The following is a 21,033-nucleotide window of genomic DNA, read 5'->3' as shown; positions in this document are numbered from 1 at the left end:
GCATGTCTGAAAGTGGCACTAGAAACACATGATTTCCCAGTTGGTTTGCAAATGCTGCCAGAGGACAAGCTGCACAAAAATTAGACAGACAAGGCTTCAGGTCTCCCTGTAGTATTTTCCAGTCCAGGGGAGGAGGGGTAGAAACTCACCTAACACATGTCTTAATATTTAATTTCTAAACCAGCCCAACAGTTCACAGGTTCTAGCCTTCTCTCTCTTTCTGTCGACCTGGGAGGCCACCTTCCAGCCTAAGGGCTCAGCTTCCTCAGCTGTCGTGCCAGCACCCAAAGGTGGGGGCAGCTCCTGCAGCTGCTCCCTGTCTCTCCACTGCCAGCCCCGCCTCCACAGCCCCAGAGCCATGTGTCCACACACACACACACAGAACCCAACCTACCCCCAGGCCATACCCACACATAACCCACCCCACCCCCTGGCCACACCACTTGGAGCTGCGGCTGCCGGAGCCAGGCAGAAGTCCCGCGGGAGGACCCCTGTGAAGCCCACAGGTGATGAGGCATGCCACCAGGGGCCAGTTTGGGGCTCTTCCTGCCTGTCCCGCCTCCCAGTGTGGCAACCAAGGTCAACTGACCTGAAAAAGATATCTGGAGTAAAGTATTCAGAAGAAAGGCAGGTTTTAAAGTACCATATAGAGAACAATTTTTGAGATAGATAAAACATGGTGAGGTATCTGGAAATATATACCCCAAATCTGTGGTCTTCATATCATTGAAATATAGCTATTTCTACTCCTATCTCTCCTCAAAGAATTATTTTTTATTGCTACTGTCGTGTGACACTAAGATAGATATGATAGATAGATGATAGGTACGATGGATAGATGACAGATATGATAGACAAGTAGATAGATAATAGATTATTGATAGATATGTTGACAGATGATGACAGATAAATGGTAGATACATAGATGGATACATTTAGATAGATAATAGAGGGTATGTAATACCTCTATTTCAGTATTTCATAGTTTATCACTGGAAGCAAAGGCTGGTGAAAGACACATTCTTTGGACACACTTAAATAACCTCGATGAGATGTATCAGGATACAATAGTGCTTGCAGTGAATTAATGGTACCTGCAACCAGCCTCTCTATTGTGGCAAATATTAATTTTTTAAAGTCCTTCATATTTTTGAGGCAGGGGAAGCCATGTCTTGAAGAGAACTTGCATAAGATCATAGATTTCTAATTTAGGGGAGATAAAAGGCTCCTTTCCCAGAAGATGCAATATACCGATCTTTATTTTCATCAGGAGAAAACCATGCTGATAGACTTAATTACAGTAAACAGTTTGGCAATTAACTTCTGTCTCTCAGAACTAGATCTGAGTAATTCTGATGGCAAGAGGGCTGCTCTTGAGGCAGCCGTTTCTTCTTCAAATTTTAGTGATTTAATTCTTCAAATTGGTGAGGGTTCCTGGCTTCCAGGAGAGAGAATCATTGAAACCATTTTAAAGAGGTCTTTGGATGCATTCAGAGTGAATTACTTGGTTTAATCATATATGAAGATCTGTGTTTCCATAATCTTTTCCCAAAAGCTGTCCTTTGATGAGCATCCTCAGATGCACATGTTACGTATCCCAATATCTGAGCTCATACTGTACATGTTATCAGTGGTGTGGTGTTTAATAATCAACCTTCCTGGGGAAAAATCCTGTACATAGTGATTTCTATTGTGTAAGTATTCCCATGACAGGCAGTGTAATTTCAAGCTACCCAACTGAGGCCGCTTATCACAGAGCTGGGAAGAGCAGTCCAGTAGCAAGCAATACATAATAATTCTACTCTACAGATACGATACAAGTGAGCAAACTTGAGAACATAAGACAAAAGTAAAATGTGATAAACAAGGAGGAAGTGGTGACTTTTGAGTGTTTATTACCTCTAATTTAATGTATTTATGAATTAAAATTTACAGTTTAATTTTAAAAATTTTAATACTATCTTTTAATTACCAAATAGTAATACATGATTAATTGCATTGTGATCAGATTTAAATATATTGCTGCATGTGGCCACAGATCATTCAAAACTGCAGAAGAAAAAAGCAGTGGTTAGATGCCACAAAGTAGGTGGTAATGCCTTAACCGAATGCCAGTTGTTAGGCCCCAGAGCCTCTTCCATCCTTGTCAAGGAGAGTGCTAACCTTCTCTTCTTTCATATACTATGGTTAACTTTTAATAAACTTTCTTTTTTAGAGCCCTTTAGATTCAGAGGAACACTGAGGAGAAGGCATTGAGGAGAAGGCACTGAGATTCTCCCATAGTCCTCTGCCTCCACCCCACTCACACGCTCCCCTGTTACCAGCACCCTACCCTGGATGGTGCCTTCGTTAAAACTGATAGGCACACATGGACACACCATCACCCAGAGTCCATTGTTACATTTGTGCTCACTCTTGGTGTTGGATAATCTCCATGCTGTGCTCAGTCACTGAGTCATGTCCAACTCTTTTCGATCCTATGGGCTGTAGCCTGCAGGCTCCTCAGTCCATGGAATTCTCCAGGCAAGAACACTGGAGTGGGTTGCCATGCCCTCCTCCAGGGAATCTTTCCGACCCAGGGATCAAATCCTCGTCTTCCGAGTTGCAGGCAGATTCTTTACTTCTGTGTCACCTGGGAATCTCTATGTAATCTACATGCTGTGCTAACTCCTTGTGACCCTATGGACTGCAGTCCACAAGACTATAGGTTTGAACATGTGTATAATGACATGTACTCACCATTATAGTATCATTCAGAGCAATCTCACTGCCCTAAAAATCCTCTGCTTGGCCTGTTTACCCTAATCCCTGGCGACTGCTGACCTTCTGATTGTCTCCATTGTTTTGCCTTTTCCAGAACCTCATAGAGTTGAAATCCCACAGTATGTATACTTTTCATATTGGCTTCTTTCATTAGTAACATGCATTTAGGGTTCCTCCACGTCTTTTCATGGCTTGATACTCTTTTTCCTTCTCATGCTGAATCATACTCCATTGTCTGGACGCACCACAGTTTATTTATTCACCACCTACCAAAAGACATCTTGGTGGCTTCCAAGTTTTGGTGATGATAACGAAAACTGCTATAAACATCTGTGTGAGGGTTTTCAACTCATTTGGAGAGATACCAAGGGGTGCAATTGCTGGATACATACTTTAATTTTTAATAAAGTCAGTGTTGAACAGTTGTCCTGGAAAATTCCTGGAGGCTGAGCAGCTTTCGTTAGCTGGCATAAACCAGATTTAACACATCTCTGTCCTGTCATTCTGTCCCCACCCTTCCTCTAAGTTGTACTTCAAACTTGAGCTCTTGGGTGTCTCTAAATGAAGTCCCTTTGTGATTAAATCTTTAAAATGTTGTTTTTGTTTCTGTGTGTGCATATTCTAGTGGATTTATTAAATTAAAAAAGACTGATTTGGTACTCTGTGACAACATGGAGGAATGGGATGGGGTGAGAGGTGGGAGGGCGGTTCAGTAAGAAGGGGATATGTGTATAACTGTGGCTGATTCATGCTAATGTATGGCAGAAACCAATACAATATTGTAAATCAATTATCCTTCATTTTTTTTTCCTTTTTTTTTAAAAAAATTTTAAAATCTTTAATTCTTACATGCATTCCCAAACATGAACCCCCCTCCCACCTCCCTCCCCATAACATCTTTCTGGGTCATCCCCATGCACCAGCCCCAAGCATGCTGCATCCTGCGTCAGACATAGACTGGCGATTCAATTCACATGATAGTATACATGTTAGAATGTCATTCTCCCAAATCATCCCACCCTCTCCCTCTCCCTCTGAGTCCAAAAGTCCGTTATACACATCTGTGTCTCTTTCCCTGTCTTGCATACAGGGTCGTCATTGCCATCTTCCTAAATTCCATATATATGTGTTAGTATACTGTATTGGTGTTTTTCTTTCTGGCTTACTTCACTCTGTATAATCGGCTCCAGTTTCATCCATCTCATCAGAACTGATTCAAATGAATTCTTTTTAACGGCTGAGTAATACTCCATTGTGTATATGTCCCACAGCTTTCTTATCCATTCATCTGCTGATGGACATCTAGGTTGTTTATCCTTCAATTCAAAATAAATAAATTTTAAAAAGAACAACAAAAAAATAGGCTGGTTAGTTCTAACCTTTCTAGCTAAGAAGTGAATCAGGGCTGGTTGCTTTCTCTTTTGCCCCTCCCAGAGCACTGCAGGCAGAATGTGCTAACCTCCTCCAATCTCAGCATCCCGGGCCCTGCAGAAGTGCCCCCAGGAAACCAGGGAACAAACCCTCCCCCCAACCTGGCCATTCTCCCCAGAGCTACAACCTTCATCCTGAGCTTCTCCACTTTTGTATTTGATGGACAAGCTCTCCGAGTCACATTGTGTTTGAAGGAGCATTTCACTGACTGAAAACTCTTTCAAGTTGCCGCCTTGGCATTGACAGTGTCACTGAAGGAATCGGATGGCACGCACACCACTAGTCTTTGGCTCATCAACCACACTGTTCGAGCCGCGCTTGCCTCTGGCTCATCAAGAATCGCACTGATGATCAGAACGCATTTAGACAGGAGATGCCTCTGGCACTATGGCCCAAGATGTCCATCTCCATGGCAATGGTGAGAAACAGAGAACCAATTATTAAACAGTCACAGTTACACATGGAATTATTTGAGATTCCTCCTGGGGGCAAGTGGTTAACAGTGTAATTATTTGAGATTCATCCTTGGGGCAAATGGTTAGTACTGTAAAGTTGTGAAGAGGAATAAGTATGCTCAGTTTTTATTCTCCTCTTTGACTCAATCATTTCTGCCTGGAGGGGAGAGTCATTAAGGCTCAGCTTTGGTTATCAAGGTTTCAAACAATCAGTCTGGGCAGGAATAATTGCTAGGCACATTAGGTGACACCCCACAATTCATGTTGTTCAGCACAGACTTTTTAAAAACTATTGTGTTAAGAGGTTTATCACATCCAACCCAGGCATTATAATCAGTTGGTAAGGACTGTTGCTGAAGCTGAATCTCCTATACTTTGGCCACCTGATGGCAATAGCCAACTCACTGGAAAAGACTCTGATGCTGGGAAAGAATGATGGCTGGAGGAGAAGAGAGCTCCAGAGGATGAGATGGTTAGATGGCATCACCGACTCAATGGACATGAGTTTGAGCAAGCTCAGGGAGATAGGGAAGGACAGGGAAGCCTGGTGTGCTGCAGTCGATGGGGTCACAAAAAGTCAGACATGACTGAACAACTGGACAACAATGACAAGTGCAGTGTATTGTAAGTACACCCTGGGAGGCTGGGATTGGTAGAAATGGGTTCCTAAGATATGCTTGGTACCCTGTCTGCTGGTTATGATCACACCACCTGCCAACCTCTCTGTTCTCAGGACAGAGGCACAGGAGATGTAGGGGAACATTTTACAGCTCTGCCTTTGAGGGAAGAAACCACTGATTCAGATCTATTTTAGAGGTAAGCTAGAGGAAAATTCTCGCATATATATATTTTTTTCTTTTGCAAACAAACTTGTAGAGAGGTTAACAAGTCTCTTTGCTTAATTTTGTTCGCTTCATTTGTTCTCAGGGAGGGATTACAGCTGGGTCTGTCCCTGGGCAGACAGATAACTACTGTGTTCTTAGATTTCATCAGACTGAATCAAGGACACATGAGGACTAGATAAATGGTCTCCCATGAAAGGGGAGATCTCAGATGCAACCTTAGAGATGGCATGCTTGGAGCTGAAGGAACTATCCTGTCCCAGAGGTTCCTTTAGGTTCTTGTGGGGATGGATTGTGCTGTGATCTGGACATGATCCCTGATCTGAAAATGCTATTGTTTTCCCCAAATCTTAGAATCAAATATTTCAAAGCATGAGACAAGTTTTGAGAGCATCTGAGTGAGCCCTTTCTGCCTATAAATGAGGAAACTGATACCTAGAGAGACTTGCCAGCTGGGAGGAGGCCACACAGCCCAGACAGGCCCAGCCTGGCTAGTGACCCAGGACTGGAGCTGGGCTCTGACTGAGAAGCCAGACTTAAGGGCCTGGGGGCAGAAGAACCTGGCTTCTCACTTGTAGCCTAAGGTACTGATAGGTTGCATTCTCTTATCCTCCTTTAAGAAAAAATTAAATAAGAATGTGAGGAAGACAACTGTAGAATTTTAATCAGTAAAGGGAGGAAGAGTATCTGTGGATAATAATTAGACGTGAGCATCTCCCACACCAAGACAGCCTCCCCTCCTCCCCAGCAGCTACCACTGGAACTGTAGGGTCAGCAAACTGGCTGGTGGTTTCCTCAACACAGGCCAGGCCTGAGGACACTGCAGTGCCACAGGCCACGCATTCAACAACAGAATTTCATGAAAGTGGCCATTCCTGCCAGGGCTGCTCATTGCTTAAGGAAAATGAAAGCATTAGTCGCTCAGTTGTGTCCGACTCTTTGCAACTCCGTGGACTGTAGCCCACCAGGCTCCTCTGTCCATGGGATTCTTCAGGCCAGAATACTGGAGTGGGTTGCCATTTCTTTCTCCAGGGGATCTTCATGACCTAGGAATCGAACCGGGATCTCCTACACTGCAGGCAGATTCTTTACCATCTGAGTCACAGGGACGCCCTATTGCTCAGGGAAGGGGTTTCCACCCTCAGGAAGAGGGGATTTTTGGCTCACGGATGTGAGGGCTCCTGTGAGGTTACATGTTTGTAGCCCAGTCACAGTGTCTGGGGAGGGGTGGTCAAAAATCGTGCCCCAACCTGGTTGTGAATTTGGACACGGACACCAATGAGCTGTGGGATTTGTCCTGGAGTCAGCTCCCTCACTGTAAAAAGGGGCTTGCAATCCCTTCACTACACATCACACACATATACAAACACCACACACATCATACAAACACACCACACACATACACACACCATACACACACACACCACACACATATACACCCCATACACATACACACACCATACACACACACCACACACCATACACACATACACACCACACAACATACACACACCATACGTACCCACCACACACATACACATACACTACACACATACACACACCACACACACACACCATACACACATACACACAACACACACATACACACACAACACACCCATACATACCACACACATACACACACAGCATACACACACACCTCACATAAATACACACATACACACACCAAACACACACACCACATACATACATCCCCATAGATACATACCCCCACCACCACACACACACACATCACATACACGGCTTCACACACACACCAGATACGCACATCACACACATACACACAGTACGCACCCCATGCATGGAGCCATGAGATTATATGCAGAATATGTAGCCTGCAGAAGGAACCTGATAAATGTTCTTTTATTCTTTTAAAATTTTTAATTGGAGGATAATTGCTTTATAATGTTGTGTTCGTTTCTGCTGTATGTATTAGCTCTATGAGTACATATATTCCCTCCCTCTTGAGCCTCCATTCCACCCATCCCTATATCACCCCTCTAGGTCATTGCAGAGCACTGAGCTGAGCTCCTTGTTCTACACAGCAGCTTCCCACTAGCTGTCTCTTTTACACGTGGTCGTGTATAACATCTTACGTTCTCAATTCCGTCAATTACGTTCTCATCTTACGTCCTCTCCTTCCGTCACTGTGTCCACAAGTCCGTTCTCTGCTTCTGTGTCTCTACTCCTGCTCTGCAAATAAATTACTCAGTACCATTTCACTAGATTGCACATATACACATTAAAATACAGTATTTGTTTTTCTCTTTCTGACTGACCTCACTCTGTGTGACAGGCTCTAGGTTCAGCCACCTCACTATAACTGACTCACATTTGGAACTCGAGAAACATTTGATCTCTCCTCTTTCAAACAATTTTTTTAAGCTTACATCTTTTCATTAATCAAAAGAGAATGTTAGCCCCTCACTTTTCATGACTGAATTTCCCAGGTGGCACTAGTGGTAAAGAATCCACCTGCCAATGCAGGAGACACAGATTCAATCCCTGGGTCGGGAGGATCCCCCGGAGAAGGAAATAGCAGCCCACTCCAATATTCCTGCCTGAGAAATCCCATGCACGGAGGAGCCTGGCTGCCTCTAGTCCACGGGTCACAAAGAGTCAGACGCAACTGAGCACCCAGCACAGACGTTCATGATCTATCCCACCCTAAGCTTTAACCCAGAGATGTCTTTTTTTGCTTAAACAGCACTTTGGCAAAAGGAGACTGACAGCAGAATTACTAACAAATATTGACTTTTCTGGTGTGTCAGATGCCTTTACCATAAAATGCAAGTAAATATAATAAACCATGAAAATGCAGTTGGGAATAGTGTGAGAATCGCGTCAGATACAGAGGTGTGTGTGTATGTTTAAGACCCATGACAGCTTTCATCTGTGTGTATCCTCCTAAAGCCCCTCGAAACATTCGCTTGTCACCTGTCCTTCTCTGTGACACGGCCATCAACAGAGCATCTCCTGGAGGGGCAGCTTGAAGTCGGTGTGGCTTCTGCCTCCAGAGTTACTCTGCTCAAATAAATCAACCCACGTGAAGAATGGAGTGAGTATGTCCATCAGATAACTTTCTCAGTGAAGTGTGTGTGCAGCCCTTCGAGAATCCGGCACCTGTGCTCTACTGAATCTTTGGTCTGTGTTCCTGACACTGTTGGTTGTTTATTCAATAGTCCATCCTCAGCCCCTTCTTGCTGGTGGTGACCGCTTCTCATCATGGAGCCTGAAAACACCAGACATTCGTTCACCACCCTCTCTGTGGCCAGGTCATGGGCCTGAGAGCCAATTGAGGCCAATGGACAAGAGGGTACATGTACTGAGGCCTTGCTGAGAAAACCAGGCAGGTGAGGAGAACCTCCTTCCCTGTGTTTGGTGTGAAGGTGGCCCCTGAGCCAGTGGCTGTCATGTGGTGGCCTCTGAATGTGGGAGTTTGGTGGGGCAGCAAGGATAAAAGTCAACCTTATGAGGCATCAGAGAAGACCCTGAGCCTCCAGAATTTTGTGTGAGATAATAACGGAGAGCAAGGAGATCAAACCAGTCAGTCCTAAAGGAAATCAGTTCTGAATATTCATTGGAAGGACTGGTGCTTAAACTGATGTTCCAATCCTTTGGCCACCTGATGCAAACAGTCAACTCAGTGGAAAAGACCCTGATGCTGGGAAAGATTGAGGGCAAGAGGAGAAGCGGGTGACAGAGGATGAGATGGTTAGATGGCATCATCAACTCAATGGACGTGAGTTTGAGCAAGCTCCAGGAGTCAGTAATGGACAGGAAAGCCTGGTATGCTGCAGTCCATAGGGTCACAAAGAATTGAACACCACTTAGTGACTGAACAACAGCAATAAGTAATGAACTTTATTGTTTAAGCCCCTAAAAATGGCTGAAAGCATCCAGAATGGTGGGCTTGTTGTCCAAACCCACCCTAGGTTCTGTATGCCTTGGCTTCTGTTTCACACGTTTATCCAGTATCTTCAGGTGAGAGTCTGTGAAGTTGGTGTAGAGGCTAGTAGGTTGTAGACAGTCTTGACGTTCATGCCTGGAGTGGAAAAGGGCTTGGCCTAAGCAGTTAGTGACAGGACTTCCCTGGCAGTCCAGTGGTAAGATTTCGCCTTCCAATTCATGGGCTTCAGGTTCCATCCCTGATCAGGGAGCTAGGATCCCACATGCCTCTCAGCCAAAACGTAAAAAATATTGTAACAAATTCAATAAAGATTTTTAAAATGACCCACATTTAAAAAAAAAGCTTAACTATTCCTTTTCCTCTCCAACTCCCCCCCCCCCCCCGCCCCCGGCAACCATAAGTTTCTTTTCTGAGTCTCTTTCTGTTTTGCAAGTTCATTTGTATCATTTCTTTTTAGGTTCCACATACAAGGGATGTTGAGTTTGGGATGGTCATGTGCACACTACTATATTTAAACTGGATAACCAACAAGAACCTACTGTACAGCACAGGGCACTCTGCTCAATGTTATGTGGCAGCGTGGACGGGAGGGGGTTGGGGGAGAATGGACACATGTGTATGTATCGCTGAGTACCTTTGCTGCTCACCTGAACTATCATAACATCGTTAATCGGCTATGTTCCTAGTCACTCAGTTGTGTCTGACTCTTTGCGACCTCATGGAATGTAGCCTGCCAAGCTCCTTTGCCCATGAGGATTCTCCAGGCAAGAATACTGGATTGGGTTGCCATGCCCTCCTCCAGGGGATCTTCCCAACCCAGGGATCAAACCCAGGTCTCCTGCATTGCAGGCAAATTCTTTACCATCTGAGCCACCAGGGTATACCCTCTGTATACCCCCCAATACAAAATAAAAAGTTCAAAAGAAAAATAAATCTTAAAAAAAATTAGTGACTGTGAAATAGCACAGTGGTAAATATTTCTTTCTCCGTCATAGTCTCCACTCTTGTTTCCAAGTCTGCATATGTTGAATAGCTTCAGGGTTTCTCTGAAATTCAGCACCGCATGCAGACACTCCCTAGCAGCCGCGTGTTTCATTTGTCACTTATACCTTGAATGCCTGTGGATGCCAGCCCATGTTCTAGATCCTGGGAGACATGGATGAATAGGTCAGAGCCATTGCCCTTGGGGACTCATAAGTTGGTGGGGAGACCTAGAGACAAATAGATGACACCGCTGAAACCAGACTCTTATCAGCTCGGGTCTTGGCAGGAAACAGATGGCCCAGTCATTAAGTCTAAGTGAAGTGAGTTTAATTAAATAGCTATTCAGGGGGTATGGAGGGGTTTCCCGTGGTGACTGGCATCTGGGGAGCTGATGGGTCAGCAGAGGGAGCATGGAGTGAGGCCCTGAGAGAACTTGGGGCCAGAGACACTTGCCTACTGCCCACTGTCCTCCCCTGATGGCTCCAGAGCTAACCAGAAGTCAGGAAGCCAGGGTACAAGGAAAGGAGCCTGGAAAGCCTAGATCCTGGGATTCAGAGCACAGTGGAGGGAGAAAGTGGGACCATGTGGTGGGGCGCCTGCAAATAGCCAGACGAGAAGAGAACTGGCTTTGTCCCAGGGCCTTTGACCACGATAACCACCTCTCTTTCTTCCTCCACCCTGAGCCCTCTTCATTCATCTCTTGGAGAACTATACCCCAGGCCTTGCTGGAAAAGGCCATCAAAAGGAGCGCAGAAAAACCACTTGGGTCTCAGGGATTGCAGAACTGCATGTGCATCACCAGCTCAAGCTTAATTAAAAATTCACAGAGTCGAGAGCCTGCAGCCAGCCTGAGGGGAAACAGAGAGGATTAAAGAGGTTTCATTGTGGAAATTGAGCACGGCTTCTAGGTCGGCTGGGGCACCAGGAGATGAGACAGTACTTAACCTGCTTTAGCTTCAGCCCAGGGATCCCGGGCAGGACGTGCTGGAGAATGGAGACCCTCATGTCACTAACTGAGAGCAACGTTCTGAGGAATGAGAACATTTAACTTTTAATGAACTCGAATCTCTTTCATCAAATCTGTAATGAATCCTCATGCTGCCCAGACTAACATTGGAATTTTTACTCATTAATTCTAATTATGATCCATACATCCTACCCTTGAAACACACTCTTACCTTTTTTTTTTTTTTTCCAGCAATAGATCAGTCCTGTGATTGGAGACCAGTTGTTTCCCAAGGGAACTTTAAGTTCCCCAAAGTGAGGTCTGTAGGTCCCTGGAAGGAGGGAGGAGTCCTTGAAGGTTCACTGCACCCCAGCCTGCAGTCAGGATGCCCACACCTGACTCACCTGCCTCACCTGCCCCATCTGAGTCCTCACCCTGGCCCCTGAGTGCCCTTGGAGAGCAATGTCCCTATCATTCCCAACTTAGCTATCTGGGGCTTTTCCATCCCAATAATGTACGTTGTTATTCAGTCACTGAGTCATGCCCAACTCTGTGACCCCCATGGACTGCAGCATGCCAGGCTTCCCTATTCTTCACCATCTCCCAGCATTTGCTCAAACTCATGTCCATAGAGTTGGTGATACCATCCAACCATCTCATCCTCCCTCTGCCGTCCTCTTCTCTTGCCCTCAATCTTTCCCAGCATCAGGGTCTTTTCCAATGAGTTGGCTCTTCACATCAGGTAGCCAAAGTATTGGAGCTTCAGCTTCAGTATCAGTCCTTCCAATAAATATTCAGGCTTGATTTCCTTTAGGATTGACTATTTTCATCTCCTCGTAGTCCAAGGGACTCTCAAGAGTCTGCTCCAGCACAAATTACCTATGTGCAATTTTAAAATCCTGCGGGGGTTATACAAGCTTTTTTGAAGAGCGACAGAGCCTCTGAGCACACTCTGCTCCTGGTAGGCAGCCCACCTGCACCAGTTGAGCATATCCTTGGTTTTTTCCTTTTCTGTCTCCAGACAACACGCTTCTGCTCCTCTTCCCAGAGTCTCCCATTTAGGCGTTGCCTCCAGGCTCCCCAGCCTGAGATGCCAAGTCTGTCCTCAAACAGCGCTCCCCCTCACTCATTGTGCCCCCACCTCACTCAAACATGTTTCCTGGCTTCCCATCCTCTCAGCATCCATAAAGTTTCCACATAAATTGGTTACAGCAGTTCAGTGTTTACAGAATGATGCTCGTAAATGCTGTTCACAGCTGAGTCACAGTGCAAGCTATTTGTTTTTTTGTTTCTTACACAACATTTTCTGTGGAGCTTACCGTTGTACCAGGGTTGTGTGTGTGTGTACATTTAACTATTTATTACTACCATACTTTCAAACTCTGAAATTTATTAGTGTAAATCTCCCATTTCTATAGCCAAACATGTCAGGGTGTCTGTCTGTTCTTCCCGAGCAAATGCCCTGTCCTGCCCTTGTTTTCTGAATCCCAATTCTTCTTCTATGGTTCCCTCCCCCATTTTAGAGGCTATACCCTGCAGCGGCTTCCTGACAAATTTCCGCAAATCTCACACATCCTATCAAGTCTTTTTTCCATCCACACACTTGGTTGATTTTCTGGCTGGAGTCAGAATTCCAGGATCAGAATCATTTCTCCTTGGAATTTTGAAAGCTCTGCTTCACTGTCTCCCATCTTCCAGGCCTGGTACAAGGATGGGCAATTAGTGCCATTCTGTCCTGGAGTCTTGACCTATGAATGGCTGGTTCACCCCTGGAAGTGTTTGGGGTCTTCTCCTTCGTGGGGTCCTTAAATTTGGCAGTGATGTCCTTGGACTGGCTCATTTTCAGACTTCAGGCAGGGTCCAAGGTGGACCCTTTTAATCTAGAAAATATTATCCTTCTAGGAAAGCCCCTCTCAGGTTCTAGGAAACTCTTCTTTGTTATTTCTTAAATAATTTCCTCCTCACTGTATCCTGTTTTCATTCCTGTGATTTGCTGGTTGTTGTTGTTAAGTCGTTCAGTCGTATCCAACTCTGTGACCCCATGGACTGTAGCCCGCCAGGCTCCTCTGTCCACAGGATTTCCCAGCCAGGAATACTGTAGTGAGTTGCCATTTCCTTCTCCTGGGAATCTTCCCAACCCAGGGGTTGAACCTGTGTCTCATGTCTCCTGCATTGACAGGCGGGATTTTTTTACCATTAGAGTCACCTGGTCATTGGCCAGTAATTACGTAAATCTTTTAGTAAAAATGACACTCTGGAGGCCCCATTACCAAGCACGTTTTCCCTGATGTCACCCTGGATCCAGTTTCAAAATCCCCACCCTCTGGGGGGGTGGTAGGTGTTGTTCAGTCATTCAGTCGCCCAGTCATGTCCGACTCTTGGTGACCCCACGGATTGCAGCTCTCCAGGCCTTTGCGGGGGTTGGTACTTTTCCCCAAAGCCTCCCACCTTCCACTTAAACTAAACAGCAGGGGAGCTATTCCCCAGGGATGTTATAAACTCAAGTTTCCCCTGTACTTTGAGATCCAACAGCAAAGGACCCCTGAACATCCAAGGTCATTATTACTGGTTTCTGTTAGGAACACACCATGCCTGTTAAGTAAGTTTCTAAAAATATGGGGCGGGGGGGGGGGGGGTGGCACTTGGCTGGCAGGTCTCTGTTTGCTGAAGGAGCTGGTAACTTACTTTGGCTCGGCTTTTGGAAGGAGTGTGTGTGCCAGGTAAGAACAAGGTACCATTATGAAGAGAAGAGTGACCTCACTGCTCAGAGACTAGAGGAGACCACACCTGGAGGACCGTTCTGTTTCTGGAAGCTTAGTTACAGAACGATAAGGTGAAAAGTGGAGGGTTGCCAGGAGAGTCAAAAACAAGAAAGAGAGGCAGGAAATTAAAGCTGCTGGAGGATGAGAAAAAACATCTCAGGAAAGCACCCATTCCCATATTGATAGTTCAACATTATTTAGCAAGAGTTTACCTGGAGAAGGAAATGGCAACCCACTCCAGTATTCTTGCCTGGGAAATCCCATGGACAGAGGAGCCTGGTGGGCTACAGTTCAGGGGGGTTGCAAAGAGTCAGATGTGACTGAGAGGCTGAGCACAGGCTAGAGTTCAACAGGTGTAAGACTTGACATTTTAGAAAATTCAGGGTGAATAAAAGCCAGAACCCTTCCAATACAGAAAATAAGGGGCCAGAGCAGTGGTCATTTGCAATCACCCCAAACTTTCCTAGTTATTCTGTACACAGAGGAGCAGCGTGTTGCTTCATGAGAAATACTGATTCATCTCCTGAGCTCCTGTTATACAAACATGGGGTCATCAAGCCAGATAAAGAGACGGTAAACAAGCCAGAACTCACTCCTGTCTTCCACCTACAGAAGGCTTCAACTGAATAACAAAGCGAAGCCTAATACAAATGACATTGTGAAATCATTTCACCTAGAAGAGGTGCTGTGAAACGCCAAAGTATAAACACAGCAGAAAGAAGGCTGCAAAGCAAAGTCAGTTCTCTGAGCAAAAGGCCATCCTTCTGGGATTCAGAAACAATCATACACATGCAGTCATGGGATATTTTAAGATTATTTTGTGTGTGGGCCTTTTTTTTTTTTTTTGTCTTTGTTGAATTTCTTACAATATTGCTTCTGTTTTTATTTTATTTTTGTCTTTATTACTATGTTCTGTTTTCTTTGGGCTAATATTTATTATTATTATTATTATTTCCTTTTGGCTGTGCTGGGTCTTTGCTGCTGCACGGGCTTTCCTCTAGTTGCCGTGAATGGGGAACACTCTCTCGTGGTGCATGGGCTTCTCATTGTAGTGGCTACTCTTGTTGTAGAGCACGGACTCTGGGGTACACAGACTTCAGTAGTTGCGTCCTGGGATTGTCAGATCCTGTTTTCAATCTATTTGCACCTTGGCTTCCTATGAGCAACCACAGACCACTGAAGATGCCCAATGGGCCCTACTAATGGAGGGTTAATGGGGCATTTTGTTAGTGAACCGCCAATGGACATAGTGATACTGCTTACTGTGAACAAGTCTTCTCCCAGGTGAGTTCTCTTGTCTATATTTGAGCCACCCCCTTCCCACACACCCATCCTTAAAACTGTCTATCTTTCTGGGCTGAGATGATTCCTACTTTGAAAGGAACAATCTGAGCCCATCCAGGTGAATGGATTAACTGCAACCTTAAAGGAACCCGCATCTTTGGCTTCATGTACAGTCACCATCTCTTGGACAGCAAGGGGATCAAACCAGTCAATCCTAAAGGAAATCAACCCTGAATATTCACTGTAAGGACTGACGCTGAAGCTGAAGCGCCAATATTTTGATGTGAAGAGCTGACTCATTGGAAAAGACCCGGATGCTGGGAAAGATTGAGGCCTGGAGAAGGGGGTGGCAGAGGATGAGATTTTGGATCTCATCACCCACTCATTGGACATGAGTTTGAGCAAATTCCAAGAGATAGTGAAGGACAGGGAAACCTGGCACGCTGCAGTCCATGGGGTCGCAAAGGGTTGGACGTGACTTAGCAACTGAACAACAACACACACACAGTCACCATACAGGACTACATGTGTGACGAAATGCACCAGTCATCTCAGAGTGGGGACTTGGCCCAGATAGCAGTGTGGCCTCCATCTATCAGCATCACACAATAGATCCAGAGATATGGTTGGTGGGGGCTGCTGACAAGAGGCACAGGAAGTTCGAACCAGGAAAGACCAGGCAGGTAGAGCCTTGGAGGAGGGAGGTGGATCTTACCTGTGTCTGTAGTTGGGGAGCAGTATCTGCTGCAAGGCCAGGCTGCAAACCAGCCAGTCAGAGAGAAAGAGGCCAAGGCCACAAAGAGAAGGGTGGAAGTCAGCAACCATTAAAACCCTGGGAAAAGGAGTTTAAATTCTGGCGGGAGCACCAGCGGTCCAGAGGGGTCAGGGCTGCTGGCCGTGGAGGAAACACAAGTACCTTCGGCTCCTGGTCTGTCCTTCCAGCTAGGGAACCGATCATGGGCAAGCTCTGCTCCATGTGCTCTGCGACCCCAAGCGGCCTCCCTTCCTGGCAAGAGGTGCAAGAGGCAGACCCGCAGGTGTGGGATGCAGGCCTGAAGGGGGCCTGAGCCCAGAGCCCCAGGTGTGTTCTCTCGCCTGTCCTTCAGACACGTGAACGGAGGAGATGCACAGGTGAATGCACACAGGGGAACACACGCTTCCATAGGTCAGGGAGGCCTGGGGAGCTCCTGCTTCTGCATCTGAAACAAAGTATTAAAGCAAATAGAAGCCGCAGCTCTGTGTGCTAGGGAGCATCTCACAGGAATGAATTGCAGACACCTCAATAGTCACAGTTACCAACAGACTTGGTCTCAGTTCTTCATGACCTCTAGTGGCAGGAGAGCTGGCTTGCTGTCTCTCCAGGTGCTCTGGCTCCACATCTGCCTCATTATTTCCCCGAATCCCTTGTGTCCACCCAGCTGTCCAGCCCCACAGCCACTGTCCCCGCCCAGGCCTCCCATGGCTGAGTGTGACATCAGCCCAGAGTCCCTGGGGATGGACTGTGTTACGAGTCACAGGCTCTCTGTTTCCTTTCTGAAATCAAAACATCGCCAGTTCCCAAGTACAATAGACCCCTGGCGTTAGCTGAGGCAAGGGCCTGCTATATGACCACTATTGGTCTCCCACCTGAGGCTCCTTGAGAAAAAGTTCAAGTTTGCTCCTGGAAGAGAATTTTTCTCTCTCTCTCACTCTGGCTTCTCTTTATCTCTTTGGCTGCCCCCTCTCTTCCTTTTATTACTGCTTCTCTTCCCCTCCTGATGCCGTTCTCTCCCTCACAGCCTCCTGACGCCTACTACTGGGTGTGTAGGGAATGGCATAAACCTTGCCTGTCTCATGCAGCCCTCTTGTGACCATGAGGAGAGCCAGACTTTGGTTGAAGTGCACACCGAGGCTAGCAGAGCAGAGAAGTAGGAAGAAGTCAGGTCTGTGGGGGCATCTTTGAGGTGCAGGTCTTGCCAAGCCTGGACCTGCCCTCCATCTGAACTTGCCTCGTGTGCGATGATAAACTTCCTTATTGTTCAGACCAGTGTGAACCAGTCTCTTTAGTTTTCCTTCTAAAGCACATATCTTATCATTGTATACCCAATGTGGAGTGTTCTCCATCACATTCAGGATACAGTGCTGCCTCCTCAGCTCAGCTTGAAGCAGAGACCCTACCCACCCCCAACTCACTGTCTTCCCAAAACTCACTTCTCAGCAACAAGGAGCCACTCAAAGCTCCTCAAGGTTCCAGCAAGTTCACTCCTCCATGCCTTTGGGGAGGATACTTTCTGCTGCAGTGTGCTCTATTGTCAATCCAATGCAAACTCTGCCTTCCAGATTCAAAGCTTCTCTGAGCTTCTCTTCCTGATCCACTGGGTGCAGGATAGTGGAGGGATTGAGAGAACAGACTGGGTTGGGTGAGTGGAGAGGACACTTCCAAGAATGGGGAGGGTATGATGAGACAGAGGAAAGACAGAAACTTAATCTGATCAGAGCATTGGAGGCCCTGGATCAAGCCTTACATGAAGGCACCATTCCTTCAGACTTTAAGAAATTCTTGTGAGTTTTTACATTTCCTATATTGCTTAGGTTATGTTTTGCCACTAAAAGCATTCCATATACTTTTCCCAAATTCAAGTTTTATCATGCTTTGTCTGACAGCTTTCAAGGTCAAGGGCCAAAAATGGTTTGGTTTTCTGTTCCCTGTATTAGAAGATACCCACTACTAATCTGTTCAAGTTAAATCAGCTTCTCACTTTTGCAAGTTTATATATATATACTTCAAAAATTCTGCCAGTTAACATGGGTTGTTCAAGGAAATGCTGAATTTTAGACAGTCACAAGTTTGACTCTTTCTCTTAAGGACAAAACTGAATGCCTGCTCAGTGTGTCATATTTAAATTGCACTGAGGGCACAGAATAAAAATACTGAAATTATACTCGCTTTATAAAAGTACCAAATTTCGATGTAAAATGCATAGTTTCTCAACGATCTAAATTTTTCCAGCAGGATCAAGGGTTACACATCTGTTAAGGTCATGTGCTTCCTTCTTTCAGCAGGTTTCATTCCAACCACTCCCCCTCCTCCATGAGCAAGGTCTTTCCAGACTAATTTGCAACCTGGGCTTCAGTCACTTCACCTTGGAGTTTCACTCAAAGCAGCAAAGTCCCAGCCCAGGGAAATAGTGTGAGAGGTGGAAGGCAGGTTGAGATTTGGCAGGGGAAGGGGAGGCTTTGCAGGGCCCCAATCTCCTTCCCTGGTCTGCTGCGTAAGTCACCAGCAGAGACATGCCAATCTCACATCCCGCTTGGAAACCACATGCAGAAAAAGACACGAGCTGTTCTAAGAGGCTATGATTTGGCAGTGTCACTAAACAGTTTCTTAGCTGGCTACTCCACAGCATCAGCTTCCCAGGTGCCAAAGGTGGGACTGAGGAAGGTAGCTGGCCCATCAGGCTCCCAGCACAGAGCTGCAGTGACAGTAGGGTCTATCCGACACAACCACTCTCTGGTCACAAGTGAGGGAAGCACGACCAAGAGAAATAAAAGAGGGATTTGGAGCTTGTGTGTCTAAAAGGGGGATGGCTGCAGGCATGGCTGGATCCAGGCAATCAACAGATGCTCCAAGCCAACTCTGGCAGCTGAGGAATTTGTCAGAAAACAACACTTCTCCTTCTCTGTAGTTTTGGCAAACACTGGTGCCTTTGTTTAGCTCTCAGGGAGATGACTTGGCCCTGTCCACCTGTGAACGGCTGTGATATTCTTAAAGTTACCAGCACACACCCCTGCCTGAAGCGCTGGGGCTTCCCTGGTGGCTCAGACAGTAAAGAACCCACCTGCCAATGCAGGAGACACGAGAGACATGGGTTCGATTCCTGGGTTGGGAAGATCCCCTGGAGGAGGGCATGGCAACCCTCTCCAGTATTCTTGCCTGGAGAACTCCAGGGACAGAGGAGCCTTGCAGGCTACAGTTCACGGTGTCACAAAAAGAGTCAGACATGACTGAAGTGATGTAGCACTTAGCATTGATGCCCCTCATCAGGCTGGCATGTGTTCCTTACCCCTTCCTGGCCTGTGATCATGGTGGGCAAAGGATGGCTGGGGCCTCTGCTGGCCAGGCCTGGGTCACATGGCTTGTCCCTGGTCTTCACAGGGTATGTTCTTTTGCTGTAGCAAAGGACCAAAAAACTGGTGACTGCAAAGAACATAAACATATTGTCTCACAGTCTGGAGGCTGGAAGTTGAGTGGAGGTGCTGACAGGGCTGTTTTGATGTAGTGGGTACTGTGGCCACTAGCTACGTGTGTTAGTCTCTCAGTCATGTCTGCCAAGTTCCTCTGTCCATGGAATTCTCCCAGCAACAATACTGGAGTGGATAGCCATTCCCTTCTCCAGGGGGTCTTCCCAACCCTAGAATCAAATCCAGGTCTCCCACACTGTAAGCAGATTCTTTACCATCCGAGCCACCAGGGAAGCCCCAGCTATGTGTGACTGAGGAATTGAAATTTTTAATTTTATTTAATTTAACCATAGCTGGAATAGCTGCAGTAGCTAAAGTTAAATTAATTAAATTGAATTTTAAAAATTCAGCTCCTTAGTCACATGCGCAGCCACATGTGTCCAGGCATCCAGCAGGCTGCTGGGCTTGCAGCCGTGGTCCTGGATTGCCCACTGCACTCATGCCATCATCCCAGAAGTTTCTGCAGCCCAGCCATAGCGTGGCTCACCATTCCCCAGCACTGCTGTGCCGGAGCTAGAAAAAGAAGGCTTTAAAATAACTGAGGGGGGAGGACACCTCAGCAAGCTCATCTTTCCAGTGGAAAAGTAGGCCAGTCACAGCAAACAGTGTCTCCATGGGGCGGGAGTCAATTCCGGGAGTCAGGGGTGGCATGAGGAGCTCAGGGCTCAGGGCTCCTAAGGGTTGTTCCGCCTTTGCTTTTAGCTCTTTTGAGTCCCTGGATACTTTGCTCATCTCCAAGATTCCCTGGACACTTCGCTCATCTCCAAACTGCAGAAACACCCTCAGACCCTGGTTTTTGTTTCCTCACTCTGCGCTGTCTGACTTCTCCACATCCACAGGCCCTGCATAAGTGCTCCCGTCTCTGTGATTTGGGGACATGGCCCACTGGGGTGTCATTTATTCAAAGGCTGGAGAATTAATATTCATGAGCACTGCTCATCCAAAAAACACAAAGACGCACTCTCCTATACCCAGGGCCAGGCTGTAATCACATTCCACGCTCCCTGGGAGGAGATGCTGGGTTTTAAAATATTCCAGGGCCACCCCACCCCCACCCCCTCACTCCAAGATATTGTTGCTCAAGTCCCTGGGGCCAGGATGGGCAGATTCTTGTTGACATTGAACTCTCCACTCCCACTTCATGCAGAGAAACAACAGACACCAGGGGAGACGGGAAAGACACACAAGCGAGGCCGACTTGTATCTGATTATTTAAATGTTTCCAGTAAAAATCCATGGAGAAGGCAATGGCAACCCACTCCAGTACTCTTATCTAGAAAATCCCATGGATGGAGGAGCCTGGTAGGCGGCAGTCTACGGGGTCGCTAAGAGTCAGACATGACTGAGCGACTTCACTTTCACTTTTCACTTTCATGCATTAGAGAAGGAAACTGCAACCCACTCCAGTGTTCTT

General features: G+C 46.4%; 1 non-coding gene across 1 annotated transcript; it reads right to left on the bottom strand.

The window, feature by feature from the left end:
- Positions 1-2,059: 2,059 nt before the first annotated feature.
- Positions 2,060-2,185, bottom strand: LOC138438509 (U6atac minor spliceosomal RNA). The gene has a single exon (XR_011256431.1). It is a non-coding gene; the product is annotated as a U6atac minor spliceosomal RNA (small nuclear RNA).
- Between the last annotated feature and the right edge of the window lie 18,848 nt (positions 2,186-21,033).

This window comes from Ovis canadensis, chromosome 3, assembly GCF_042477335.2.
Source record: "Ovis canadensis isolate MfBH-ARS-UI-01 breed Bighorn chromosome 3, ARS-UI_OviCan_v2, whole genome shotgun sequence".
NCBI classification, from domain to species: Eukaryota; Metazoa; Chordata; class Mammalia; order Artiodactyla; family Bovidae; genus Ovis; species Ovis canadensis.
Note: the sequence above shows the minus strand (reverse complement) of the source record. Positions and strands in the feature narration are given on the sequence as shown.